Source organism: Buteo buteo, chromosome 16 (genome assembly GCF_964188355.1).
Source record: "Buteo buteo chromosome 16, bButBut1.hap1.1, whole genome shotgun sequence".
In the NCBI taxonomy this organism is placed as follows: domain Eukaryota; kingdom Metazoa; phylum Chordata; class Aves; order Accipitriformes; family Accipitridae; genus Buteo; species Buteo buteo.
The window spans coordinates 11,478,001-11,494,646 of NC_134186.1; the positions used below are offsets into that span (position 1 = coordinate 11,478,001).

General features: G+C 43.4%; 1 protein-coding gene and 1 long non-coding RNA gene across 16 annotated transcripts in view; one reads left to right on the plus strand and one right to left on the minus strand.

Moving 5' to 3' along the window:
• The window catches only part of TSPAN4 (tetraspanin 4), a 470,616-nt gene that overhangs the window by 232,844 nt on the left and 221,126 nt on the right, over nucleotides 1-16,646 (plus strand). The window lies entirely within an intron of this gene.
• Nucleotides 1,482-14,911, minus strand: LOC142039918 (uncharacterized). The gene is made up of 3 exons (XR_012653090.1): nucleotides 14,562-14,911; nucleotides 10,977-11,146; nucleotides 1,482-1,751 (listed from the first exon to the last, which is right to left on the minus strand). It is a non-coding gene; the product is annotated as an uncharacterized LOC142039918 (long non-coding RNA).

Genomic DNA, 16,646 nt, shown 5'->3' on the forward strand with positions numbered 1-16,646 from the left:
TGGTTGGTTTCAAAGGTGTTTGCCTGCACCTTTTCAGCATAGATATCTATCAGCTATAAAAAGTGAACTCTTCCTTTGTGGAGACTTGTCATTGTGCCTGAAAAACAACTTGTACCCTTCTTGCAAACATGCTTGAATAAGTTGAGAGAGGGGCTGTTGGAAGAGGGAAGGGAGAGCAGGGCTTGGGGTGGGCTCTGTTCTGAAAGGAGCACAGAACAGTGGAGCAGTTTACTCAGACCTTGGACAAGTGGGTCCTATGCTGTAGTTTTGCATCAGCACGATGGGAATGCAGTGGTTACCACTTCGGAAAAGCTGTATGTTTAGGAAATGCAGAATTGTTCAGTACTGCATGCTCAAATCCAATGAAATTCTTGGCTCCAACTGTGTGGCTAGCAGCTCCTTTTGGTATGTAAAATGTGATTTCTTTAAGCAAAGCTAAAATACTCCCTGTGTGATGACAGTGTGTCTCCTTTTCACTATCACCACCTGTCCATACAGTATTTCCTCATTTCTGTGTTGTCTTCCCTTGCTTATATTGAGTGCTATCTGTTACTGAACTACTTCAGGACAATGCCAAGATTACTAGAAATGTGGCAGACCTCCATTTCCATTTGCAGACCTGTCTCAGAGGAATCAAGTCACTACATAGGTCGTAATACTTGTTCTGGTTGAAGTGAGTTTTCATCCAGCCAGTGTAACGATTGACCACAGGGTAAGTAACATTGGAATGACTAGCCACTTGTAATTGCTCTCCTAGAAAAAGCAAAAAAACACTTTAGTGAACACTTGTGGTTGTTATAATGGTAATTAACAGTAAAGTTGATCTCTTGCTCAGAAAAGCTTTTTCCTGGTACCCACTGATACCATTAAAAAAGCATCTTAGCATGAGTTATGTATTGATGAGTTCATGTTGATGTTCCTTGTACTCATAGTTGGATTTCAGGTTTGTATTGGGTACCTCTTCCTTATCATTACCATTATGCTCTTATTACTACTATCATAGAGCATGTCCGTTGCCAGTAGTGTTGCACTGATAGCTAGAAACCTCAACAAGACAGTGAGAGATGGTATAAAAAAAAAAAACGCTGGAGGGGAAAATTGAAGCACAGAGATTGAATGACCTACCCAGCACTGGAGGTCTGCATCACAGGTGGAATGGAACTTTAATTTCTGGCTTCAGTCTGAAAGCCTACTTAGTTTTTAGGGACAAGTCTTAGTCCTTCTTGTTGTTTCATCTGCAAAGTAGACTGACTCCCATCTTTTGCTTCCTTCTAGCAAAAGGCCAGATCTAATCCTCTTGTTCAGTACATCAGGAGGCACATCAAGTTTTTCAAACTCTACAGGCTCAGTGTAGAAGGGCAGCTGTCAGTAAAGTAGCTGCAAATGTATGGTATTTAGCTATTTCACATCTACAGGAAGACTGCTTTAAATTATTTTCTAAATGAAAAAGTTTCTCAGAAGTTTGCCGCTGTGCTCTTCAGACTCATAGGTGGACGTCCCACTGACTTCAGTGGGTGCCGGATTGGCCCACGCAGGGAGAAGGAAAAGAACATTTGAATTTTGGAATAAACACTAGCTGAGCTGATAAATCCCAATAGCTTTCTCATTGCTATGGCTGCGTGGGTCCTTACCCCAGGGAACCATTCAGCCTGCTCATCTCTCATCTGCTTTAGGGAAATTTCCGTGCAGTATTCCGCTATGCCTTTGTTCTGTGCAGTCTTCATTCAGACCATGCATCTTCCAAAAACACTCTGAAAAACATAAAACAGGGCTATGATGAACAGCCTGATACAGACTAAACTATGGCATTCAGCAGCAATGGGAGGCTATAACAAAACATGTATTTGTCAGCAGTGTCCTGCTCCCCCTTTGCCTGCAAGGAAAAATAAATTTAAAAGCCAGATTCTCAGCTGAAGCTGGCTTGGGTACGTGGATTGGCAGGTAGCAAATAACACTGTGAGGTGACTTCTGGCCCTTACTGGCTGCTCGCCTTGAGAGAGAAAGGAGCCAGCCGTGCTCCCAGATGGAGGAGCAAGAGGGAGTCTAACATCGCAACGCGTGAGGTTCCTCCGTAGATGCTGATGCCCAGCTGGCAGCCTGTTCTCCAGCAAGGCTGGTGACAGTGTGGGGGGAAGGGCATCTCACCTGTGCCATAGCAGCATAAACTACGAGAGTCGAGCCTTGGCATGCATAGCTCAACTGAATCAGGAAAACAGAGCCCCTGCTCAAAGAAAGGGGGAAATGTAAGCAAATCCCAGGGCACAGTTCAGAAATGCTGCTGCAGATATTTTCCACAGCAGCAACAGGAATGAAAAGGCAGCATATACATGGGGGAGAAATACTTCAGCAGTGATGCTTGCCTGAGCGGAAGCCTCTGCAATTTTAAGACGGTTGGCTGGGTTCTCAATTGGTGTAAACCCATCCAGTGCTTTTGATTTCCTTGTAGTTAAGTTGTTTTGCAGTGGCTGAGAATCTTGCTTATATGTCTGAATCATGACTGAGGAGCATGAGCCTCTGAGGAATTCATATCAAAACCCAATGGTTAATTAGCATATGGTGTTAAAAGCAGATCTAGTTTAAGTGAAGAGCGCTTCAATGCACTTATCTAGATAGAGATTTGATCCTTGATTCTAAAGAAGAAAAATGAGCTGGCAGGTCGCAGCTCAACCCTGACAAAGCCCAACCCAAGAATAAAAAGTTTTAAAATAAACATAAAAACCATTAAATTATCCATTTATCAGGGGTATCAGTGAAGTTCTTAAGATTCTGATTTTCTGTGAAAGTGTATACACTGACACAAGCTTATTTATATATATATATATAAATTCATCAGAAGTGTACATAACAGAACCAACCTCAAACCTAAAGGCCCAGAGAGTAATCCAGTCAGGGAAAAGAAACTGCCAGCTAATGCAGATAATCATATCAGAGAAGAAAAGCAAATTGTGAAGCAAATACTTGCAACAACATTTTTTGTAACAAATATGTTTGCAACAGACTTGTGAAGAGACAGATTTTCACGTGTATAGAAGGTAAACAGGCACCCAGCTTCCACTGAAACCCATCTTCCCTATTTAATAGATTCCCTGATCCTTTTTCATAAAAAATGATATACTGTTAAAACCCAGTCATCTCATAGATGATCTGTAAATGGTAATGTAAGACTTTTAGTTACCACTACATACACAGTAATTGGCATTGAAAGTCTGCCTTGTAAATACAAGATAGTAGTTTATTTGTTGTGTAATGAGTTGTTTTTTCTCCTGTGATGCCAAAAGCTGTTGCCATGAACACTATAAAGTGCTGATTTACTTGCTGTCAAGTCACTCTGGTTATTTACTATCCCGAAATCCTTGCCTCTTCATCTCTTCCCTTTGCATACAAACGGAGAAAACTGAGAAAGTGGGAGTGTTGTTTTCTTACCCAAAAGGGTGAGGGCTGTGTGAGTAAAACACTGATTTCTATGAGCAGCCACCAGAGAAATCTGCACAAATGATGTGCAGCAGCAAAAGCCCTTTGCCAAAACTCCCCTTCAGTGATGAGGCAGATTTGCAGTACCGTCAGGTTGCTTGGAGTGGATATGTGGGGGATTTTGGAGGCAGCGCATTTTTCAGTCTAGCTGGTGTCAAGGGCACTGGGCCTGCTATCACACCGTTCGGGGACTGGCTGTATTTGCAGGCCTGCCGGTGACCTCTGCCCCACGTGGTGTGACCGAGAGCATCTCTTCCAGCCCCATTGAGGGCAGGTGGTGGTCCCGGCTTCCCTTGTTGCTTCATGGGGGCCAGCTGTAGTCTGGAGAAGACCAAAGCCCTCCTCTGTTCCAGCCCTCATGAAAGGGGGGATGTCCTGATGATGGTCATGAAGTATGGGTGCAGTTAAACAGGTCCTTTTCTCCCAGGACCTTTTCTTTCCGTTGCAGTCACAGTTGTGAAGCCCGTAGGGCTGTTTCAGTGGTGTTATGCTTTCATGACAGCTCAGACTGTTATGACAGTAGCACTGCCTGTTCCAGAGTTTCCCCCTTGAAAGATCCTTATTTAAAATCCTAGCCATCAAGCCGTCTAGTTAGCTAATTGTCAGAGCTTGTCATGCCATGTAGTTAATTTCTGGACAGCATTCAGATGCCTCTTCAAGAGTGTGTAAGGGTCTGTGTGGAACTGCATCTCTTCTGCCCTGTTACCGCAAGAATTGACTTACACTTCTTGCTGGTTCAAACAAAACTGCAGACATCATCATAGGAGGTTTGGTGGAGGATTTAAGATTAGAAGCTTCTGTAACCTGATCCCACAGAAAAATCCTAGCTAACCTTGCTGCTAGTGCAGGGATTTGTTCTCAACTGGCTGGGGGATGACCAAGGGGTTCTTTTAGTCTCATCAACCTGCTGTTAGGCGCTTGCTTATTAATAGTCTGATAACTCTGTCCTGGAAGCAGTGAGATGAGACAAGCACCCCTCAAATTAAGGTCTCTGTCTTGGATAGGAAGGATAAGGCAGCAGCATCGTGGATTTGAGAGGGCCGTGCTGCTCACTACTTCTAATGCACACACAGTTGTTCGGGTGAACAAACTCCTTCTCATGCCTAAGTGTTCATGCACTGCGAAGACCAGCCTGTCCCTGCCTCTGGCTGAGTGAGGTGGGAATAAGCCCCAGAGCTTCATTGATCTTGCAAAAAATAAAAAGTGCCTGTGTGTATACACACGTATATATTTTTTTTCTGGGAAAAATGCCAACGTGCTGCTTCTAATTTTGAGGCATTGCCATCCTGGGTACAGTCTATTGAATTTGGGGGTTGTTTTGTTTTTAAAGCTGTGTTATAGAAATTAATGTCAACATAGAAAGTGTTTTTTTGTTTAGAGCATAATAACAAAAAATTGTCTTTGAGGTTCCCTAAATGCTCAAGTATTATTGCAGCAGAATGTTTTGCTTTTAAACCCTGTGTGCAGCACCTGTGCTGTTCTGATTCATCCCAAGATTTTCAATAGCATCCTGGTGGAGGCAGAATAAAGCATGGCTCTCACTGGGGCCTCTCTTCTGTCAGAACTCAGCATGGTCAAAAAATAAACTTAAATCATGGCAAAGTTGTTGAAGCCAATTCCTTTGAGCTGCTCTCAAACTGGGAGGAAATAGTCCTATAACACTCAAAAGAAATCTTCATCTGCTTTTATGGTACTTCAAGAAGTGTAGACAAGCAGGAATCCAGGACTGAAATGCTTCTGTTAGAGGAATGCAGACACGGTCAACAGAGTCCTTGTGTGGATGAATAAAACAAGATTAAAACACGCCAGAATTAAACTAGTAAAGCCTTGTAGTGGCTTCTGAACACAGCCATTTCTGTTTCTCATGCACATATCAGTAAATACTGGCTCCTGTGCCCATAGCTATGTGCCCTTCTCTGCAGCCCCTTTCCGGACTCGGGAGGCCCAGGTGAGATGACTGCTGAGTTATACACTCTGCTCATTGCTTCTGGTGACAAGAGCTGCTTGTCTTGAAATTCTGTTGTCTTCATCTAAAGGAAGCGACCTCCTTTCTCTTGATTGCTCTCCAGCAATCTCTGATTGACCACATTTCAGACATGCCCAGTGATTCTTGGAGTTTTCTTTTTTTTACTTTTGATTTGTTTTAAGAGAGCACCTAGAAGTGCAGTTCATCTTCCTACGTGATAAGTAAAAAGGGAGATGGAAGCAGGCTGTGCCCTGAAAAGTGCAAAATGTGGATATGAAAGGCAGAGGAAAAAAATGCTTTTCTCCGTGCTAAGAACTAGGGCCACAGAAAGATTTACAGCTATGCGGTGTAATTACAGGTGGAGTCTGGCAGAGGGCCAGCTGGATTTCTGCAGTAGCTCCCACTGATACAAGGCTCCTGGTCTACCAGCAATGGCCTGTTCTTGTTCCCAGTAGGCAGCGGGCTTCCCCTGTCCCTCACTGCTTAGTGGCTTTCTGTGGCTCCAGCCCCAGGTAGATCACTTCCCAGCCAGCTTTCCCTGCCATTTGTGCTTCTCCACGACTTCTCAGGAGCTCGGGACATTATGGCCTCACATACTATTTTAGCTGACTGTTTAGTAAGAATCTTAACATTTTCCAAACTTGAATGCAAAATAGCACGTGGGCTCTGTGCATTGTTCTGATAGGTGGGGCCAGATGATCTTGATGTAATCTCTCTGACAAGGTGGGTAAATGCCACCTGCTGTTTGGCAGGAGCAGAGGAAAACCTGCGAGCTGGTATTTCCCTGTTGGGGAAAGCAGCCGTAAGGGAACACTGCCAGGTTGAGCTCAAACTAGTTATCTTATTATTGAGAACCGTTGGGACTCCATGAAGAGACGAGGATGCTTTTGAAGTCAAGTCTGTCTGTTTATGAGCTTCAACAAGCAGCAGAGACCAGACTGTCCCAAGGGCCAGGGAAAGGGGAACCTCTTGTGTAATTCCTCTGATCTGCAGGTTTTGTTATATGGATTTTGTGATTTGTAGTTTAGGATTAAAAAGACCAAAGACCTTTTAAGTATGGATTTCATTCTGCTGATTGTGTCATCGTCCACAGATGTGGAGCCAGCCAATGTGCAGCAGACCCTTCATCAACTAATTAACTCAAGTTGTCAAGCCGCAATCAGAGAGCTGCTCTCATACTAAAATAATAATGATAAATTCCTCTCATCTGAAGCTGTCAGATTCCAGCTGCATGAGGCATGAGTTTGCAGGATCTGTAACTTACTCTGTGAAGGAAAATCAGATTTGCACCTCTGTCTGGCCAAAGCCAACTTTGGCTTGGCTCCCTTTCTAGTGGAGTTTGCTGTTGGAGGAGCAGCTAAGGCCAGGCCAGGATTATGCTAGGACTCATAGTGGGGCTAATAGCTGCCACCAGACTACCAGGTGCAGCGTACTGCAGCGGTGTAAGTCCTGTTCGTTTCCCAAGGAGCATAGGAGTGGAGAACATGTGCCCTCACTGTGCCAAGCCAGGGGAGTTTCACACTGCTAGAGCTTTTTCTAGTTTCAGTTTCTTATTGATAAGTGGATGTTTGTTAGTTTCTTTTGGGTTGCATTTTTAAAAATTTGTCTGAAAGGGGTATTTTCTGTTGAAATTTTTCCTGTGGTTATTTTATGAGGCAAGAAAGGTGCTGCACATTTCACTGTAGGACAGGGTCTAAGACCTGGCTGAAGGAACAAGTGTCCAGAATGCCTTTGGGACCTCTTCTCTGACCCACAGAGCTGGCAGGCCAGCAGGGAGCCCTTGCAGGCTCTGGTGAGGTTGTCAGCCCTTCTCCCCTCCCAGTTCTTGCAGCTTTAGTGCCCTGTTACATCTGTCCTGTCATACTTATCATACCTATCCTGTCTTAAACAGATCAATAAAGAAATCCCATTCTACAGTGCTGAAGGGATTTGTAGTTTAGGATTAAAAAGACAAGACCTTTTAAGTATGGATTTCATTCTGCTGATTGTGTCATCGTCCACAGATGTGGAGCCAGCCAGTGTGCAGCAGACCCTTCATCAACTAATTAACTCGAGTTGAAGGTAGTGCTGGATTCAACCATTCTGCCTCTCTGTCTTGCATAAAAAAATGTAATGCCATCTTATCTGAGTATGACCAATTTATAGCAGTCTTGCTCACAACAATATCTAGGCATCAGTGGGGACAGAAGCTTGCTCCAAGATTTACCTGGACTAAGAGCAGTCAGACTTTAGAGGTGTTGAGATTGGAAGAGCACCTTGCAATGATTTCAGTGTGGTTTGGATCAGGCTCCAAACACAGTATGCTGTTTGAGCCAGGCAGTGAGTATAATTATCTTCTGGGTATTTTCACTTTTTGCTCTTGCAAATACATTCAGCATCTTGATTCTTGGCACTTGGAAAGCAGCAGAGGTACGGTTTTGGCTTTGTAGTGTTTGACCCCTATAGGAATTGGTAGAGTTGTGTTACAGTTTGTTTAGTTTTTCTATTTCCAAGCAAAATGGAAGCAAACAAAAATGATTGTTTGCTTTATCCAGACAGACTTTGACCAAGGAATTTGTGTAGTCTTCTAAGAAATAATAGCTAGCTTTTACTGTAATGAATCTCTTTGCACAGTGCAAACATAACAAATAGAAATTAAAAGTACAGTTTACCCTAGAGCATAGGTTTGGGTGACACTTGTAAAAGGCTATAAAGCATCTAATTAAAGTTTTATACGCTCATAATTATGCATTATTTGAGAGAAATAACATTAGCAATACCAGAGCTATGCAGAAACTTAATCTGGTCTTCAAATACCTGGAAATATGTGTAAAGTAAAGATGTTTCTAAGGATGTCCTCTTTCCCCATCAAATAAGAAATCCTGTCTAAAAGTAGAAATGCAGAATACGGAAATCATGAGAGCTGGTTCTTCTTTCTGCATTCCCTGTCATTTCTGAAAACCATCATGGAATATATACCCTTTTTTTGTGGAAATGCTCCTAGTCACCTTTCAGTTGGCTTCTTGGTGATCTGATGCAGAAATAATTTTTTAGTATATAAATCTGCCTTCATAAAAATCCCTCATAAATATATCACAGTAAACAAACTGCTTGAAGGTCAGACTGCAGAAGAGGTTGACCTTGCATTTTTAGCAGTTTAATGTATGCTAGGGCTTAGATTTAGCAGGATTAAATTTTGCAAAGGTCCTGAGCCAAATGTTTCTTACAGAGTAGGAATAACTGAAAGCCTAGTGCAAACCAATAGGAAACACTGAGCACAAACACTCAGGTAAAATTTAGGCACAAATTTGTTTTTGATTAAATCCAGAATACTTTGGAAATACCTTCTCAATGAGAGCATCTAAATTCAGGCACTGATTATCTTTCATCCTTTATCATTAAAGCTTCAAGTTAAGTCCTTATTTCTGTCCAAACAAAGCCCCACCATTAAAGTTAAATAGCATTAAGTGCCTTAATAAATAGGGATGAGTTTCTCATTTTTTTTAGACAACTCAGATTTGCTGAATTAGGGCCTCTGTATTATCTTTGGTAACTGAGTTTAGGTATGTTTTGCAAAAAGGGTATCACATCTGTGTGGCCTTAAAATACAGGTGCCTCTTCCTTCTGTGTAGATGTACGTTTCTTTACGGAAATGAGCTTATTTACAGATTTTGACAGTGAAATATAAAAAAAGACAGATTGTGATGATGTGAACAAGTAAATACAGATATATGGTTTCCAGTACAGGTGATACTCTTTCTTCCAAAAGAGCACTTTTATTTCAAGCATTATCACTATTATACTCACTAATATGTCTTTTAAGAGTGTAAATCCTAGGCTGTTGCTTGAAATTGTTTACCTGTATGTGTTATCTGTTCAAAAAATATATTTGAAAGTATGTCTGCTGGTAGCACTTCTGAAGTTATTTTTGACTGTTCACTATTATGAATGTTCAGAATGGCAAAGCAGAAAGCCAAAGCTTGTGCTTCTACCCAGATTTGAGGGGGGGTGGATGGCATAGCAGAAGCTCCTCTCTTTTTGCTTGAATGGTTACAGAGATGTCAGGGATAAGAGATCCACTGCTGTTTACTTTTACTTTGTGGGATGATATAAGCCCTGTGATTCCTTACAACATCAAGAAAAGGAATAATAGCTGATAACATAATATATAAAACTACATATAGCCAGTTGCATTTTCTTTGTACAGGTCCATTCCATTTTAATATCAGTATTTTATCATCACCTCGTGGTTTTTTTTTAATTATTCCCTTTCAAATACTCTTTTAATTTGCTGCAGGCTCTTTAATACTTCAGTTTTAATTTTAAGCTCTCTCCAGTACAGCTTGCATTGTAAGAAATGCATTAAGTTAGTGTGACAGAACTTCCATGTCATAAAAAATAATGTCCATTTGCTTATTCCAAGAAGTCGTTATCTTTCAAGATGAAAAGGACATCTGTTGCTCCCTTAGGGGTTTTATTTTCAGTCCTTTTTTGGAAAAAGAAGTATATTTATCTTTAAGCTAGGATTTTGGAAGGAAGCTAAGGGAGCTAGGAGCAAATTGAGGTCTTTTGGTTACAAAGAGAAAGACACAGACCCAGCAAAGCAGCAGCAGAGGATCACTTCTCTGGCTCTGCCCTGGGGTCTTGGTGGGCTCGCTCACATCTGTTGACTGAGTTGCTCGTAGGAGAGCTCCTTGCCCCATTTCAAAACACCTGAGCTAACTTTGCTTGTCTTGGCCGAAGGCACCTCCCAGCCAGCTCTGCAGGCAGATCTGCAAAGCAGTAGCCTCAAAGATGCGTGCTCAGAGAGTAATTCCTTCTGCTACAGCAGCTGTATACAGACTCCAGCTCGATCTGCAGCCTTTTAAACACTGCATTTCTCATGCTTATGTACAATCCCACTCACAATACCATTTAAGTGTGTGCTTTACTATTTAAGTACATGAATATCTCAATGCAGTGAAAAATCTGGTTGAGTACTTTGCTGAAATGGGCTCTCCGTGACCTGATTCTCAAAAGTGCTGAGCACTCGGATCCCTGTGAGGTCCGTGAAGGCTGCTGGGTCTTCAAGTGCTTTGGAAATGGAGCTGAAATATGGTTATATGAACTTTGCTTCATGCTCATATGCTTGCAAAACCCTACCCCTGTTTTTAAGGATGCAAGACAAGAAGAGAATCCATTTTGAATCTTCAAGGAAAAGTCCATGAAGATGTTAGAAGGCAGACACTACTTAGGGAACATTAATGAATCTTTGAATTTTTCTAAGTCATTGTTTTGTTTTGTTTGCTTCTGCTTTAAAATACCTGCTTTCACAAACTATCAGAACTATGTAGTTTAAAGAGTTTCATGTCTGATTGATTGCTTTATACTTGACAGAAAGATCCTGAGTACCACGTGTATGTTTGAAGTGGTATTTCTTTGAACGTCAGCTGATCTCTCAGGTTAGAGAAAGTAACCTGATTTTAAGAAAACTAGCACATAAATTGCATTCGTGTTGCTAAGACCTGCTGACACCGCAAGGATCGGTCTTGACAAAGATTTTCTTTGGGCCACAACTCACCTTGTATAGGGTGTCAGATGGATTCTTTATCTCTGTTCTTTCATTCTTTATTACTGAGGGCATTGGCAGAGGAACAGGGCTTCTGCTTCTCCAGTTCAGTGACTGGCACTGCTTGTCTTTCATCTGCTGCAATAATCCTCTCTGTCCAGGATGTAAATATGCAGAATTTGCTGGGGAAACAGGGAATCTCCTTACTTAAATTTTTTATTATTGGACAAAAGAAATCATTAGCAAAGAATAGGATGACAAAATCCCAGAAAGCACAAATAGCAAGGGAGCTCTGTGGTGCACAGGGTTTTGGGGCCCAATCCCAACTCATTTTTTAAAGAGATTTTTTTTTTTGTTTAGTCTGACTTGGCACCAGCTCTTCTGCATGCATGTATGCTCTCATCACTGTTTGAACATGTAGATGCTCAAATATGGGTGAACGAAATGCCTTCAGTGTGAGTAGTGCACGTACCAATACCAGTGTTTCTGGATGCACAGGCAGAAGTGATGAAAACTGTTATGCAGATCAGAGCATGTAAAAAGCCGTGAGGTTTCTGCAAAAGTAACCTGTGCACAGGCTTAAATAAAGAGTATTGCAAATCATATCCAAAATATTTTCTCTGTGTCTATGATTATGTTATTTCCATAGCAACTAATTATACCATAAACCAAAGATCATGACTTCAGGTGGCATGTGAGCAGAAGGAGATGAGCTATTAAGTATTGAAGATCCTTTTTTTCCATGCAAATTTCCTTATTTATAAAGAAAAAAAAAGAAAGAAAATGAAAAAAAAACCAACCCTGAAGTCTGCTGTATAAGTGAAATTGCTTCTGACTGGAATATTTTTTCAAAGTTTTGTTGGAGGCATCAGTAGATCTTTAAAGGAGTTGCAGGTACAACTGTGAATATCAAAATATCTTTGTATTAGCTGAGGAAATCTCTAGAACATCTGACTTTCTCCTCCTGCCCATGTAATCCAGGGCTCAACCACTTCCCAGCAAATATAGCCTTTTACAGATACTGAAATTGCTAATGGACAAGCAAGGACCCTGGAAATAAAAGGGAAGGTGTGGGATCTTCTTAGGTAGGCGATAAGTTTGAGGTTTCAGTGAAACATCCTCTCTTCTGCTTGACTTGTTAAAAAAAAAATTTGTATTTCTTTCTACAATAAAAGGTTCTTGAGAGATCCTCAGCTTACAGCCCCATGGTAATACTCCTTGAGCTGGGGAACCTGCTGCCCAGAGTAGGATTGAGAATTGTTTGGTTTACCTGTTTCTTAGGGGGCTGCTTTGACATGTCTTGCTTTTGGTTCAAGAACTGGCTTTATGGCTCCAAGTCTGACCCACTCGTGCCTCTTTTAAAGCCTTTGGCAACACATGACAGCACAGGCTCTTTGCACCATGAGAATTTTTATGAGAGAGCAGGATTTAGGGAGGAAACCCTTTGGTTGCTGCTTTGCTCTGTGTGGGCTGTCAGAAAGAGGGTTGACATGCAGGGACACTGTCACTAGATTTCTCCATTGCTTAGCCTGTGGATGGAGATGCAGAGAGGTAATTGTACAGTGCTGGCTCAAGACCTAGGTCCCCCAGTCACGTTCATAGAATCACAGAATGGTTTAGGTTGGAAGGGACCTTTAAAGGTCATCTAGTCCAACACCCCTGCAGTGAGCAGGGACATCTTCAACTAGATCAGGTTGCTCAGAGTCCCGTCCAGCCTGACCTTGAACACTTCCAGGGATGGGGCATCTACAACCTTCCTGGGCAACCTCTTCCAGTGTTTCACCACCCTCACCATAAAAAATTTCTTCCTTACATCTAGCCTGAATCTGGCCTCTTTTAGTTTAAAATCATTACCCCTTGTCCTGTCACAACAGGCCTTACTAAAAACTCTGTCCCTATCTTCCTTATAAGCCCCTTTCAGGTATTGAAAGGCCACAATAAGATCTCCCCAGAGCCTTCTCTTCTCCAGGCTGAATAACCCCAGCTCTCTCAGCCCTTCCTCACAGGAGATGTGTTCCAGCCCTCTGATCATGTTTGTGGGCCTCCTCTGGACCCACTCCAACAGGTCCATGTCTTTCCTCTACTGAGGACCCCAGAGCTGGATGCAGTACTGCAGGTGGGGTCACACCAGAGCAGAGGGGAACAATCACCTCCCTCAACATGTTGACCCACAGTTCTTTTGATGCAGCCCAGGGTACGGTTGGCTTTCTGGGCTGCAAGCGCACATTGCCAGCTCATGTCCAGCTTTTCATCCACCAGAACCTCCAAGTCCCTCTCAAAAGGGCTGCTCTCAATCCCTTCATCCCCCAGCCTGTATCGATACCAGAGGTTGCCCTGACCCAGGTGCAGGACCTTGCATTTGGCCTTGTTGAACCTCATGAGGTTCACATGGGCCCACTTCTTGAGCTTGTCCAGGTCCCTCTGGATGGCATCCCATCCCTCGGGTGTTTCAACCGCACCACTCAGCTTGGTGTCATCTGCAAACCTGCTGAGGGTGCTCTCAATCCCACTGTCCATATCATTGATGAAGACATTAAACAGTATTGGCCAGGGCTGAGCAGAGACTGCAGACCTACAGCAGCATGAGGCTGTCAGGTTAAAAAATCGTATTTTCACTCCCTTTTGCCTTGCGCTTTTAGACATTTATGCTCATGCAAAATGAATATACAAAAGCAAACAAATCAAAGACTCTATCACAAGGGTTTTTTTCCTGTTAGCTGAAACAGCCATCCTGGCCCTGAACTTTGGTTCACCCTCCATTCAGAAGAGGTAATGTTTCTCTTAGTCTTTGGAAGAGGTACATTTTTTACATAGCCTCCATTGCTGAGTCAAATGTAACCAAACAGGAGCTGCAAAGAGTGCACTGAGGGGGGGAGAGAAGGAATTGCTCACCAGGCACGTTGCTGAAGAAGGGGACAGGCAATGCCAAACAGTTTTGGTTAATGCTTTTATGTGGTGATCTCTGTATGTACATGAAATTAAGAAGTTAACCATTTGGAGTATATTTATCAATTGATCACCCTTAGCTGATTGTAATGCTGTGATGTGGAACAGAGTTAATAACCCGCAAAAAGCTCCCTCTGTTGTAATATTTGATCGTAGGCATTTTGTTCGCTGAAACTACTGGGAAACACTATCACCTCTCATGCGTGTGCCTTTGCACACTCCCCTGTTGCAGAACAGGAGCAGTTGTCACATATATACCCTGTATTTATATAGTATATTTCAGTAATAGCTTCTACCAGGATTTTTTAAAATTTGTTTTATTTTGTGGATCATTTCTTAACAGTTTTTATGAGATGCTCACAAACAGGCTACTGAGGTTAATGCAAAGTGGGTTACTTCATTAGGAGGATGGAGCAGGTGTGCAGAGTTTTGAAGACAGTGACAAGAGACATTAGTAGACGGAAAGCCAGTGCAACCATTAAAGGGCTAATGAGACTGAATTAATGAGGGGGTGAGTGAGTGGCTGCATTTTGTGTGACCTGAAGGGGCTGGCACGTTGTGATCATGAGAGTTAAGTCATGGAGCAGAAGAAAGCAGTATTCAAAATGGATAAAAGGAAGGCCTGATCCAAAGCGGTATCAGAATACCTACTGTTTTCAACTGATGGTTCCTTTGGGTCCAGAGGTGTCACGCACAGAGCAGGGCACGAGGAGGACACGGAACAGGGAAAGCAGCAGCTGGCTCTGGAGAGACACGGTGCACCGAGAGGAGCCAAGGTAAGCATGGGGCCGCAGAGGCCTGGAAAGCAGCTCTCACCCAGACTGCGGGGACAGGCAGGTTCCTCAGGGGTCCTCGGCAGAACGCTTTGACACATCGGCCATCACTCGAGCTCGGAGTACCCACGCAAAGCTCGCGCAGGCCTCGGCACGGCGGGGACCCGCGCCCAGCACGGCCCAGCCGCCGCCCCAGCCAGTGCCCACGTGCCCCTCTTCCGCCGCGTGTCTCGCCCTGATTGGCCCGGGCGCCCGCGACCCCTTCAAAGGAGGAGCGGGGCCGTGAGCAGCTCGCCCGCGGGTAATGGCCGCCTGCCCCGCAAGGGGGGGAGCGGGAGCGCCAGCGCCGGTCACGGCCAGGAGGACAAGTGGGGGAACTGGGAGTAGACGGGGCGAAGGGAGGTAGGAAGTGTGGCGTGGGGCCTGCGGTGGCTGCAAGCGCGGGGTGAGGTGGCAGGCGGGAAGCATGAGCTGAAGAAGTAGGTGTGTGCCTTCAGGTGGTGGCTGAAGCCTTGGGTGAGGCTGTTCTGAGAAGGGGTGTGAGGGATAATGCAGTTAACAGATCTGTTCCTGGTGCCCAAACCTTTTACGGTTTCTGTCTATTGCCTGGAGCTCATCTGACATCATTAGAGTGCTGCCTCTCCTCTTTCAGGGCCAGGGGTTTGGCTGGAGATGTTGAAGGGTTACCAGCCCTCCACTCAAAGCAGCAAGGGCAGAGTTGTTACAACATAAATGGTAGCATGCCACCAGAATCAATACAAATTGAACCTCTGCCGGTGAGACTGCAGTGCTTGCTTTCTTGTGTAGAGGAATCAATATGAATTGGTCACAGGATGGGAATATACACATGCAGTTGGGGAGAGAAAAAGTAGATGCAAAGCTGAGGTGAACAGAGGTCACTAGGTCCGGGCTGTGATTTTTAGCCTCAGTCATTAACAAAAAGTTTTGTGAAAGCTATAATTCACCTGCCCCTTGAGTAAACCTTGTGGGCATAATGGCCCAGTGACACAACACTTCTCAGGTTTATTCTTCTTGGTTCATCTAAGTATTACTTCATTGTAACGGCTTAAATATTGATACGGGTCCCAGCATGTCCCTGCTCCTCTCATCCACTTTCCACCAGGGATGGGCAAAAGTAGAGTACATCAGCCCTTCCCTTTTTATTGCTTTTCCCCAGTTCCCGTGCAGGGTCTTGCTCCTTCATATAAGCATGCCAGCCAAGCTGTGGTTAGCCTGCCGGTGCAATGTTGCTATCTCAAGGTTTTCCCATTTAGGCTAGTGACTCTGACTGGGTTTCCTGGTGTGGAAGATTTAATAAAAGAATGATTCTGGAGATGTGTAATGCCTGTATCCCAACTGACTCTTTCTAATTAGCTGTTGATATTGGTGTGAGAAAGAAGAACAGTGATGACTTGAGAGCTAAATTTTACACTAAAGTGCCTTTGAAAAGTTGTCATTTCAATGAGGTGTGCTAAGGGATGCTGCTGAAAGGAGGCTGGGGTGAAAGTACCCTTTATTGTAAGTGTCGTGTGGGACCTCTGCCTTCTTCATGCATTTTTCTGCATCTGTCTGAAATATACCCACTGTGTGTCAATGTTTATTATTTGTTGTTTAAAAGCGGCTTTTAGAAACTCTCCCTTCTACCTCAGATCTTGGCTTTCTAAATTATTCCCCCCATATTAAGGACTGAATTCTCTTGGGAACTGATGATTTCTTGCCTTAAGGAAAGGTGAAATCAAGTAATTTCTACCCCTTTTCTTATCCAGATAGCAGTAAATGAGCTGCTTTTGAGCCTTCAGATGTCTAGTTTACAGTAAATATGCCAAACTGGCCTCTGTTACGTGCTTGCAATACTGTGGGCACCCTTGTTAAATAATGATTATTTGACTTGACACTGTTTCAACATAATCTGTGTACAGAGCTGTACCCAGTTTTTCTTTTCACCATTTAATATAGAGCTTTG